Here is a 12,824-nt window from a genome sequence, read left to right on the forward strand (position 1 = left end):
GCTACCCGGAGTTTGAGAGCTAATGACAATGTGTATGAACATCTGAATTCGAACCTTTCAGCAAAAGTGGTCCACAAACCCACCAGAAATATCACGAAAGGAAAAGTGAAAACAAGCTCTATTTAAACATGTATTTCATACGATCTCTTGTCACTTACCTGCAGATGAAGATTTAAAGGAATCCTTTCTATTTCCCACGTATTTCTTACTAATCACCCATGAAATAAATCTCCCTTGAACAATCTATTCCACACAAAAACTGACAATTAAAGGAATATTGTCTGCTGTAATCCGATTCTTACATCCACGTTTGGAAATGATCTGTCCCATAGGACTATGCATGCCTCCAAATATCCATCAATAAGTACATTAGCCTAGGAAACGCACAAAGCCCTGTATACTCTGTGAAGCTCCACATACACTCTGTACATAGTGTTGAAAGATGCATCAGTACTAGGCCACAGGTTTCAGCCTCTGTACCCATACTAGTCTACTACATCACTAATCACCCCTGAAATCTAATAATGAACTCCTCCAGACCTTGAAGTGGAAGAGTCCACGTTTATTTTAGGGGATGAGGGGCTTACATGGGAAACCACTTTATATTTCATATATAACTACTTTCTTTGTATACCATACAGTCAACTCATTGTGTCCTCATGAAAATTTGTGAATTTAAAAATTCTGATATATCATAAGATTGAATTTGGACAAAAGTAGAAATGCAGGAAAAGTACAGCATAAATTGCCTTTATATATACACTTTCTAACAGAAAATAGAAGGGATTAAAAATTATGAAACCGAGAAAAAAACTGCACAAACCAAATAGCAACATCTTTATATGATGACTCCTTTAATAATATCACATGCCAAGAAATTACTTCACACTTTGAAATTCTCCAAAAATACACCACCATGGCGGAGAAAGATGAAAAGCATCAGTCATATACACCCTAATGGCTTTTATTAGTTTGTTTACATGTAATTAATTTTACCTACATGAACCTGTTCTACTGCAGAACACTTTTCAATTTGTCTACATATGTAATTGTTTCCAGAAATTCATTATTTCCAGACGTCCAATTATCAACCCTCCTCTTATTCCAGACTTTTCTGGGTAATACAGTAACAGGTGAACCCTGTTAGCTCAAGATCTACGCCAACTTAACAGACACGGTAGACATATTTTACTTATTAAATGAATATGCAACATGTATGATCATCTAAGTGGGGTTTTTTTTTGTGTTTAATTTTTCAATGTTTTTTTTGTGGTTGCTATGGAAACATGCAGCTATAAATTCACTGAGGTTTGGGATTGATTGGTTTAATTTACATTCCTAATTAACAGCCAAGGCCATTTAAGGACGTGCCAGATTTAAAAGTCGGAGTATTGAAGAAAAATCAGCAACCTAAAGTCAGTGCCTGGCAACTGCATCAAAAAGGTTTCAAACTCGTGACCCAGAGGTGGAAGGCTTGTGCGGTGTTAGGACATCTTAAGCACATGGCCATCGCAGCCCCTAAAACCTAAAAAATTCAGTGGATACTGTGAAACATGAAATGTTTGTTTTGTAGGAATTTTGCTTGCTTTCGTGGCTGCTATTTGAACTACAACAGGTTTGCTTTAAATGTTATTGTGACCATAGCTGACCACAAATACTTCAAATCCCAGATATGATAGGAAGGTCGGTATGAAACCACAAAAGTTGAGTTGTGGTTTGTTTAGCTTAACATCCAAACAACAGTAAGAGTCATATAAGGACGTGCCAGATTTGATGGTGGAGGGAATCCATAGTACCCGGAGAAAAACCACCAACCAGTAGTCAGTGTCTGGCAATCAATTTACTGCTCCACATTGGATTCGAACTCACGTCCCAGAGGTGGAGGGCTTATGGTTTAAATATGTTTGGACCATGCTATAACCACTCGGTCACCGCAGCCTCAAAACCACAAAAAAAAGTATAAGCAAATATTTTCGTTACATATACAGTATTTTAGCATAAATTGTTAATATATCCTGTAACCTTGTAAACATGTAACGTCAGTCAATACATATGATAAAATTTTTAATTCTAAAATCACTTGCTGAAATTCTTTGAATACCACGATACAATGCTAGAGTATGTAAGCTACAAACAGTCTATTCAATTCAATCTTTCACTCTATTTTTTTTCTGAAAAACACATCAGATATTTCATTGGTGGAATTATTTGATATTCGGTGCTTTAATTGAACATGTCATATATCTGAATCTGATCATCATTTATGAATTCTGAAGTTCAGTACATCAAATTATGTTTATACATTTCCTGATAAGCATGTCAGAGTTATTACCTATTTTACATATGATATGATATAAGCTATCCACAGGCAATACATAAGTCATATCAGTCATTTTTTGCATAACCTTACAGGTCATGGTTTTGAAATCATCGTTTTTAACAGTCACTTGTAAATCATTACACAGTAAAAAGATAAGATTGAATCATTACAAAACTGTTTGACTTACAGAGATTTTGTCATTTTTGTTTTTGACACAGGAGTTCAAATTGATTGAGCTTTAAACTGCCAAGAATCATTTAAATGGATGCATCAGGATTTGGAAGCCGGAGTCTGCAATGAAAAACCATTACCTTAACCACTTATTAGAGGAGGGCTGGTGGTAGAATTTGAACAGCATAATCATACAGTTCTGCTAGACTGACCAAGACCCTAAGTTATTGATAAGATTTCCTCGGTAGAATTCTAATACTGGATTATCTCCCTTTCGACTGACCAACAGACATTAAGTTGTTGAAAAGACTTTCTCAGTAGAATTTTAATACTGGATTATCCCCCCCTACACTGGTCACCAGACTGTAAGATTTTCTCAGCATAATTCTAATACTAGATTATCTCCCCCTAGACTGGCCACCAAACCGAAGTTATTGATAAGACTTTCTCACCAGAATCCTTATACCAGATTATCTCGCCCTAGACTGGCCACCAGACCCAAGTTATTGATAAGACTTTCTCAGCAGAATCATAAAACAAGATTATCTCCCCCTAGACTGGCCACCAGACCCTAAGTTGATGACGAGGCTTTCTCAGCTGAATTCTAATACATGTACTAGATTATCTCCCCCTAGTTTGAAAAAGGAGAGACAAAAATTATCAAGACTAATTTTAGAGATGTTTTTAAAATTCTAGAGACTGGTTTATCTGAGCTCTGTCATTTCATTACACAAATATGGAGGGTCTGTAGTGTTTTAAATGATGGGGAGGGGCAAAAGAATAGGGACTGAAGTAAGTGGGAAGGGGAGGTTGGGAGGAAAAGTGTATTTAGTGACCTCATAATTTGACCTTTACACTTAAATTCTCATCACCACCCAGAAAAACACCAAGAAATTATTTTTAAAGTCTGTACTCCGATTTATCATCATTTCTGTGGAATCCTGACTTATGTCAAGTGGTGTTTAATTTCCGTTTCCCATCTAACTTAAGTCTTACAATAATGTCTCTATCAACTTTGTGATTTATTTCAGCTGATAAGAGATGTTTAAAAATTTCATTAAAATAAATAAAATTGAGTCTTAATTAGTGTCAATACCATTAGTATTAGTTGGTAACATTCGGAAACCACAGGTAAAATTTGATTGGGTTGTCTCAATAAAGCTATAGTAAGAATATATTCTATGAAATAAAAGTACATCTAGAATATGAACCCAATGATACAGAAATTACTCTAAAGATACTAATCTAAAACTACATACTTGAGAGGAAAAAACTCAATTAACTTGTGTTTTAAATATTTTGTATTTCTTTTGACTGATTCAAAGTTCTTTCCTCTTTCTTATGGGTATATATAGCATGCGTTAATGATACATTTTTGCACCTACCATCCCCTGTAAGTATGATTTCAGCCTAGGGGTTTGGTTTTATAACGTCCTATTAACAGCCAGGGTCATGAAAGGACATGCCAGGTTTGTTGGTGGAGGAAAGCCGGAGTACCAGGAGAAAAACCAACGACCAATCAGTACCTGGCAACTACCCCACATGTGATTCGAACTCACAACCCAGAGGTGGAAGGCTTGTGTTAATTTGCAGACATTTTACCACTCAGCCATTGCAGCCCCTTTAGTGTAGAATATGTAAAATGTCTTCAGGGATAAAGACAAGAGGATGGATGGAGTCTATCATCGCTAACTAGATTACAAAATCGGTAGAGCATCCAGCTACTGTTTGAAGGTCCCAGTTCGAACCCCAGTTCGGCAGCTACATTTTCTCCTGTTGATCAAGGGGCTGCAGTGGCCAAGTGGTTAAGTTGTCGCAACATTTTACCACAGTCCCTCCACCTCTCGGTCATAATTTTGAACCCATGTGGGGCAGTTGTCAGGTACTGACAGTAGGCCTGTGTTTTTTTCAGATAATCTGGCTTTCCTTCATTTCCTAAACCAGGCAGGTCTTTAAATAGCCCTGACTGCTGATAGAACATTAGACAAATCATACCAAACCAATCAAATATCAATTGTAGTGATAAGAGAATGACAAACACAATAAGTGATGATTACATCTGAATAGTTCTCCTTTTGTTTTCTTCAGAACAGCAGTTCATTGTGTCAATAAACATTACCAAATTTCAAGATCGTGTCATTAAAAATTTCCGAATGTCAAGGACATCAGCTGATGTAGCATATGAATAAGATACTTGTTACATATGACGTGTAATGTATGTGCACTCTGCTGCATTTTATACAAATTTCGTCTGTATAATAAACACTTCATACTTAACATGTTTCAAGGTCAGAACAATGTAAATATTTATATGACACAAGCAATTACATTCACACATCTACAAATGCTTTTAGGAGATTTAGACAGCAGTGGAATTGTCATATAATAGGTGGTTTTCAGAGAGTAGGGGTGGTTTTTAATGGAGAGATGGAGGGAGGGAGGGAGGAAGGATGAGGGAGGGAGGGAGGAAGGATGAGTAAATGGATTTAGAGGGATGGATGGACAGGGGATGAATGGGTTGGGGGATGGTTGGATAGAGGGATGGGTGGGTGAGTGTGTAGGTCAATGGATGGATGGATGAATGGGTGGGGGATGGTTGGATAGAGGGATGGGTGGGTGAGTTTGTAGGTCAATGGATGGATGGATGAATGGGTGGGGGATAGTTGGATAGAGGGATGGGTGGGTGAGTGGGTAGGTCAATGGATGGATGAATGAATGGTTGGGGGATGGTTGGATAGAGGGATGGGTGGGTGAGTGTGTAGGTCAATGGATGGATGGATGAATGGGTGGGGGATGGTTGGATAGAGGGATGGGTGGGTGAGTGTGTAGGTCAATGGATGGATGGATGAATGGTTGGGGGATGGTTGGATAGAGGGATGGGTGGGTGAGTGTGTAGGTCAATGGATGGATGGATGAATGGGTGGGGGGTGGTTGGATAGAGGGATGGGTGGGTGAGTGTGTAGGTCAATGGATGGATGGATGAATGGGTGGGGGTTGGTTGGATAGAGGGATGGGTGGGTGAGTGTGTAGGTCAATGGATGGATGGATGAATGGGTGGGGGTGGTTGGATAGAGGGATGGGTGGGTGAGTGTGTAGGTCAATGGATGGATGGATGAATGGGTGGGGGATGGTTGGATAGAGGGATGGGTGGGTGAGTGTGTAGGTCAATGGATGGATGGATGAATGGGTGGGGGATGGTTGGATAGAGGGATGGGTGGGTGAGTGTGTAGGTCAATGGATGGATGGATGAATGGGTGGGGGGTGGTTGGATAGAGGGATAGGTGGGCGAGTGTGTAGGTCAATGAATGGGTGGATGGATGGGTGGGGGTGGTTGGATAGAGGGATGGGTGGGTGAGTGTGTAGGTCAATGGATGGATGGATGAATGGGTGGGGGTGGTTGGATAGAGGATGGGTGGGGAGTGGGTAGGTCGATGGTGGATGGATGAATTGGTGGGGGGTTGGATAGAGGGATGGGTGGGTGAGTGTGTAGGTCAATGGATGGATGGATGAATGGGTGGGGGTGGTTGGATAGGTGGATGATGAGTGGGGAGTGTGTAGGTCAATGGATGGATGGATGATGGGTGGGGGTGGTTGGATAGAGGGATGGTGGGTGAGTGTGTAGGTCAATGGATGGATGGATGAATGGGTGGGGGTGGTTGGATAGAGGGATGGGTGGGTGAGTGGGTAGGTCAATGGGTGGATGGATGAATTGGGTGGGGGTGGTTGGATAGAGGGATGGGTGGGTGAGTGTGTAGGTCAATGGATGGATGGATGAATGGGTGGGGGATGGTTGGATAGAGGGATGGGTGGGTGAGTGTGTAGGTCAATGGATGGATGGATGAATGGGTGGGGGTGGTTGGATAGAGGGGTGGGTGTGTGGGTAGGTCAATGGATGGATGGATGAATGGGTGGGGGAATGTTGGTCGTTCGAGGGATGGGTGGGTGAGTGTGTAGGTCAATGGATGGATGGATGAATGGGTGGGGGATGGTTGCATAGAGGGAAGGGTGGGTGAGTGGGTAGGTCGATGGATAGATGGGTGGGGAATGTCGGGTCGTTCGAGGGATGGGTGGGTGAGTGGGTATAGGTAAGTTGATGGATGGATGGATGAATGGGGAATGTTGGGTCGTTGAGGGATGGGTGGGTGAGTGGGTAGGTCGATGGATAGATGGGTGGGGAATGTTAGGTCGTTCGAGGGATGGGTGGGTGAGTGGGTAGGTCAATGGATAGATGGGTGGGGAATGTTGGGTCGTTCGAGGGATGGGTGGGTGAGTGAGTATAGGTAAGTCAATGGATGGTTGGATGGGTGGGAGAGGGATGGATTTATGGGTGGGGGAATGGATGGATGAATTGGTAAAGGGATGGGAGGGTAGGGAAATGAATTTATATAAACGGATGGGCGGGGATGGAAGGGTGAGAAGAGGGATAAATGGATTTAGATGGATGGATGGGTGGGGGATGGTTGGATAGAGTGATTGGATAAGTGAGTTGATAAAACTTGGTTGGATGTTTATATAGATGGATAGAACAAATTGTGCCTTCACTCTGTATAGATGTGTGTTCAGAATTTTAGGTATGGGTTACATTTATAAGGAGATATACCTAGATGCTACAAACATAGCCTAACTAACCTATGTGCTTGGCATGATATAGGGGTGTAAAAAACCAAAAAACAGAATTCCCATACCAATTATTTTTCTGTGAATTAAGATGTCTAACCTTTTGGCATATACATAATCAGGGCCATCAAAGTGGTGTATGATGAAAGAAATGATCATCTTTTAGCTTTCCCATGAACAATTAAGCAAATGGCGAAGTCAGACTTTATTAACCATGAAGAATTAAATTGGGCAAACATTTTCAAAGCAAATTACAGGTATTTGGAATAAATCTCAAGGTCATCCAACAATCACTGAAAAGTCACTTTCCCATAGAACTTTGTCTGTATATAAGATCAAACCTTTTGGAATCAAATCAGTATTTTAAACTTCACAGGGGTTAGTATGTACTGTTTTTTGGTTTTATTAGTTTAACGTCCTATTAACAGACAGGGACATTTAAGGACATGCCAGGTTTGTTGGTGAAGGAAAACTGGAGTACCTGGAGAAAAACCATCAACCAGCGGTCAGTACCTGGGAACTGCCCCATATCGGATTCGAACTTGCGACCCAGAGGTAGAGGGCTTGGGCCCCCTAGTATGCACTGTACTACTTCTGTACTTATGTCGATCATTGGTGACCAGGTAGCTCAGTCAGTAGAGCATTCGGCGAGTGTTCGGAGGGTCCCAGGTTTGAATCCAGGTCTGGTCGCTACATTTTCCCCTCTCCTTTTACACTTACATACATCTATATTCTTATAGATACGGATAAGTACACTAAAAGCACATCATTCCTTTATACATAAAGGACAATGTCATGCCCTTGACTGCCCCACAAGTATGGTTTAGAATTGTACCTGCTGCCCCCATTGTATGATCATATAAGGCAATTAAATTTAGGACATTATCTTTTCTTTTTTTCCCTCACTAACTTTCTTCTTTTAACGTCTCCCTTGACACTGCCCCACTTTTGGCAATAAGATGATCGAGTGCTCTCTCCTATGAAGAAGGCTCTATGTTCTGCTCTCTGGATGGGACACCATGTTCTGAAAAGAGGTCATTTCTGCTTCTAATTAACGTTCAGCATAAAAGGAGACCGAGACATCTTCTTTGTCTGATTTCACCGTAATGTGACAGGGATGGAGTGTGTTCTTTGGTGTCTTTGGCTGCACGCTTCAGTAAGATAGCACTACAAATATGGCAATAGCTCCACAAGTACAAGAAGACACTACAAGAATATACCACAACCTCCCTCAACATCAACATAACTCAACCTATTTCATATAGGGGTGGTTGTCATTATATGACCCAAGCTATTCATAGGACATGGAATCTAATCAACTACAAGATCCTAAGTTATTGATAAGTTTTTCTCAGCAAAATCATAATACTAAATTATATCCCCCTAGACTGGCCACCAGACCCTAAGTTATTGATTAGATTATCTCAGCAGAATTCTAATACCGGGTTATCTCCCCTTAGACTGACTACCAGATCCTAAAGTGTTGGTAAAATAGTGCTAGATTATCTCCCCCTAGTTTAAAACTTCTGAAATATTGTAGAGACAAAAATTACTGAGCAAAATTTTAGTGATTTAATAATTTGATATGTTAGAGACTGGTGACCAGGCTAAGTCAACGGTACCACGATAAACCTTGAATTATTCGAATATTTGAGTTTAGAATGAATATGAATTTTGGTCGGGACCTACAAAAACACTGAATTAATGTAATTGCGGTTTACATGCAAGGAGGTAATTAGTTAGAATGTTGTTGATAGATATGACTTAACAATTAACATCAAACAAAAAGAAATATCTGTAACGAGTAGTACACCTGCAGTGCACTTCATAATTAACCCGCATGTAACGAGCATCATTAATCTTAAATCAACATCATCATTAGCAGGCTTTATTATCGGCCCTGTAGGATAATCCAAGGTTGTCTCCCTTTAAACTTTCACAAGGCACTGATCTTGACCTTGAGGTTGCAGTAGGTGACCTTGCATGCCCCGCAATCAAAGAAACCTTGTCTTTCAATGATTCTGTAGGCCTGAAAGATCATCTACTGACGTCAACAATCCTGTAAAACGATTGTAGTATGCATCTACTGTATTTATCTTAATGAGGCTAGTGGCAGATTTTTTTTTTGAGAAATGGAAAACTGTTTTGAAAGAAGATCACTTTATGCTATTATCTTAATTTATATTTGCTTAGTTGCTTCATATAAGGCATTTACATGTACTAACATGGCAACTAAAAAGTTGGAAAACTGGAGAAGATCCCTACAAGAGGGCTTATTGGATCAAATATGGTTGTGATTTTCCCACGAAACAAATAAAATGTGATGGTCATGATACATCCGAAACATTCCTCTGAACTTTCGGAGCAACTACATGGCATGGATGTATGAGCTGAAGGAAAGTCAGAGTATATGGGGTTAAACCACCAACTTTCTGTCAGTACCTAGCAACGACATCCACATGGGAATCAAACACGTGACCCAAAGATGGAGGGTTGTTGGTTATATAGCGGGACATGTTAACCACTCGGCCACCTTTGCCCCCAAAGGTGGAACAGAAGATTCATTATATCCTTCCACCATTGGACCGAGGATGGTGAACCGACAACTTAGACTACGGGGTACATAAGTAAAAGAGTAAGTACTGTTGTATATAGAGACACAGAGAACGTATATAAGTTAAGGAGTTGAAGGAGCAACAAGGAGAAAGGACTTGAAATTTGTGTTGTTGTGTTTCCTATCCACTTCCTGCAGGCAGATGGACATTATATTTCATCTACAAAAACTCGTAAACATATATATAGATGATCAAGTTGTTTTTCTAGAGCAACAAAATCTGTAAAAAAAAATAAAATTGTCTTTTAGCACTTACGTCCATCTACAGGCCTCTTAATTTAGAAAAAAACAAGACTCTTTTAAAAAAGAAATATAAAGAAGGTCAAGGTCATTAATTTGGTAAATCTTAGTAATAAGATCTTCTAGCGGTAAATAAGTAAAGAGTCTAAAATTCAGATGTAATAATAGTCTTTAGAGACAGGCTTGACTGGCCACAGGACCCTTAGTAATTAAGTTATTAATAAGTTTTTCTCAACAGACTTCTAATACTAAGTTATCTCCCCCTGGACTGGCCACCAGACCCTGAACTATTGATAAGATTAATACTAGATTATCTCCCCCTAGACTGACCACCAGACCCTAAGTTATTGATAAGGTTTCCTCAGTTGAGTTCTTATACTAGATTATCTCCCCCTAGACTGACCACCAGACCCTAAACTATTGATAAGATTAATACTAGATTATCTCCCCCTAGACTGACCACCAGACCCTAAGTTATTGATAAGGTTTCCTCAGTAGAGTTCTTATACTAGATTTTCTCCCCCTAGACTGACCACCAGACCCTAAGTTATTGATTAGAGTTCTAATAATAGATTATCTCCCCCTGGCTTGAACTAGACATGTTGCTGAGAGACAGAAATTATTGAGCCATATTTTAACTCATTCACCCATGAAGGCACATTTAGACTATTCTGAATCAAAGACTAGACCAGTCCATTATAAAATTTCAGGGATAAACAAGTTAATAATGATTTAAAATATTCTGGTGGCCAGTCTCAGCTATATATGAAGTTATACAACCCCATACACTATGTACATATCTCAACACCAATGTACATGAGTTTTACCTTATCTTGCCTAAGACTTGGTGTGGGGTCAGCAATCACTAGTTTACTATGTCTGGACACCATCACCATGACAACTGATAACTATAGACACCCTTGCTGACCACTATCTATCCCTGCCCTCTGCTCATCAAGTATATATATCCCTGTCTGCTCATCAAGCATATATATCCCTGCCGTCTGCCCCAAACTGCTCCATTCATCAAAATTATTTTAACCTGTCAGATGCCATGCTTATCCTTCACTGCAATTTCCAGCTGATTATTTGAACAAACATGGTAATATATCATGCTATATGATAGTGTAGATGCTAAATTAATTCTTCCAATACTATTTGAATCTGGTTAAACAGTCATAACCAATTTGAAACACATCTCATAATTATCAAACAATTTTCAAGTCTTCAACTGAACTATTACCACAAACAGTATTTCTTTCTATGAGTAACCATATCTACAACACTAATTTGCCAACTTTGATCTTGCAAATTGTCTCCCCTTAAATAATGCCCATTATGATATCATTTTCGCTATCTACAATGAGGTACCAACATCCTTTTCTCAAAGGGCTTCGGTAGCTAAGTGGTTAAGGTGTTCAAACATATTACATAGCAGAAGCCCTCTACCTCTGGGTTTTGAGTTTGAATCCCATGTGGGGTACGTAGTTCCCACTGTACTAACTGTAGATTAGCTTCTTTCCTTTTCACCTCTTAGACCTGGCATGTCCTTAAATAACTGTGGCTGTTCATAGGATGTACAACCAAAACAAACATATGATTTCGGGTACTCCCTCAATAAACTTAAATTGCAGATACTGGATAAAATAACACAATATCTATATTTCCTGTTGCCGTAACTTTATCTTGGATGTACCAATCACACTGCATTATGGGCTATCATACCTTGGAGTATGAAACCCTATATATCTACAGAAAAATATGGCTGGTTGATGGACAAAAATGATAAAGGAAGAAATAACAAACAAAGAACAATATCGTTTGACAAGTAGACAAACCAACAATATTTGGGCCAAAAATTGACATTCTAGAACATTCTAGAAATTCTCAAATATTCCACAGATCTACTTTTGGAAGCAATATGACCTGGTAGAAAATCTGCGTGTTATTTATATCAGCATTTATAGTCTTACATGTATAAAGATTGTTTATACCGTAGACTAAGTATAAATAAATTTAATGGACAAATTCCCATAAAAAATACCAGATTTTCCTAGCAGTAGCCATAATGTGATTGCAGGAAAGAAATTGTTTACTTGCGACTTCCTGTTGTAGCAACGCTGATGGTAGCGTATCCAACCGAAGATGAGTTTAACTGATTGATGGTGGTTGCACTTTTTTTTCTTTGGAAATCTTTACAAGTGATCATATTGTAATAAAAAAAAGCAGTATTATGGTCTAAGTATTGTAACAGGAGACGACAAAATGTGTTTGTACTGGCATGAGGACTTCCGAAACACTAGCGGCATTTTAACATGGTCACCAATGATCGATCCCATCCAATCCCGCTAAAACATGAAATCATCTTAATTAAGTCTTTTAATATACATTTGTAGTATAATTTCTCGATTTGTTTCAAATGGTACAGCATCAAGCTAGTGTTTGGAGGTCCGGGGTTCGAGCCCTGGCCTGAAATCGAATGTACATTTTCCCTGCTCTTCTTACCAGATTTTTCCAAGTCAAGGTATAACATTTAATAAGCATTGTAGTTAATCGTGTCTGGTTTGGTATGTAACACATTAGGCTATTAGATTATTAGTAAAACACCAAAAGCCTCTTTCCGATATTTTTGTACCTAGTAATATGTTTATGACCCCTTAATGATGTCGAGGGTGGGTGAAGTGTGGATAAAATGGACAATAAAAAACACCAGCTTTACTACTCTAGGAACATTGTCCAGCACTATAAGGAAAATTAATCAGCCATGTTGTCCATCTCACAGACAAACTGATGACCATAAATGTCAGTCGTAAATATGTCCAGTATTGATCTGACCCTGAAAGGTCAAAACGTCCAAAAATA

The 12,824-nt window shown here is 39.4% G+C and overlaps 1 protein-coding gene across 3 annotated transcripts in view; it reads right to left on the reverse strand.

Moving 5' to 3' along the window:
- The window catches only part of LOC138335995 (uncharacterized), a 62,576-nt gene that overhangs the window by 46,495 nt on the left and 3,257 nt on the right, over positions 1-12,824 (reverse strand). For 2 of the 3 annotated variants that reach the window (XM_069285241.1, XM_069285237.1), the window contains exon 1: positions 159-430. The exons of the other annotated variant lie outside the window; for it this stretch is intronic. The gene's annotated coding sequence lies outside the window, so the exon portion shown is untranslated. Of the gene's footprint in view, positions 1-158; positions 431-12,824 lie in introns of those variants that run through there. 3 annotated transcript variants of the gene reach the window in all.

The sequence above is a fragment of the Argopecten irradians genome, chromosome 12 (assembly GCF_041381155.1).
Source record: "Argopecten irradians isolate NY chromosome 12, Ai_NY, whole genome shotgun sequence".
NCBI classification, from domain to species: Eukaryota; Metazoa; Mollusca; class Bivalvia; order Pectinida; family Pectinidae; genus Argopecten; species Argopecten irradians.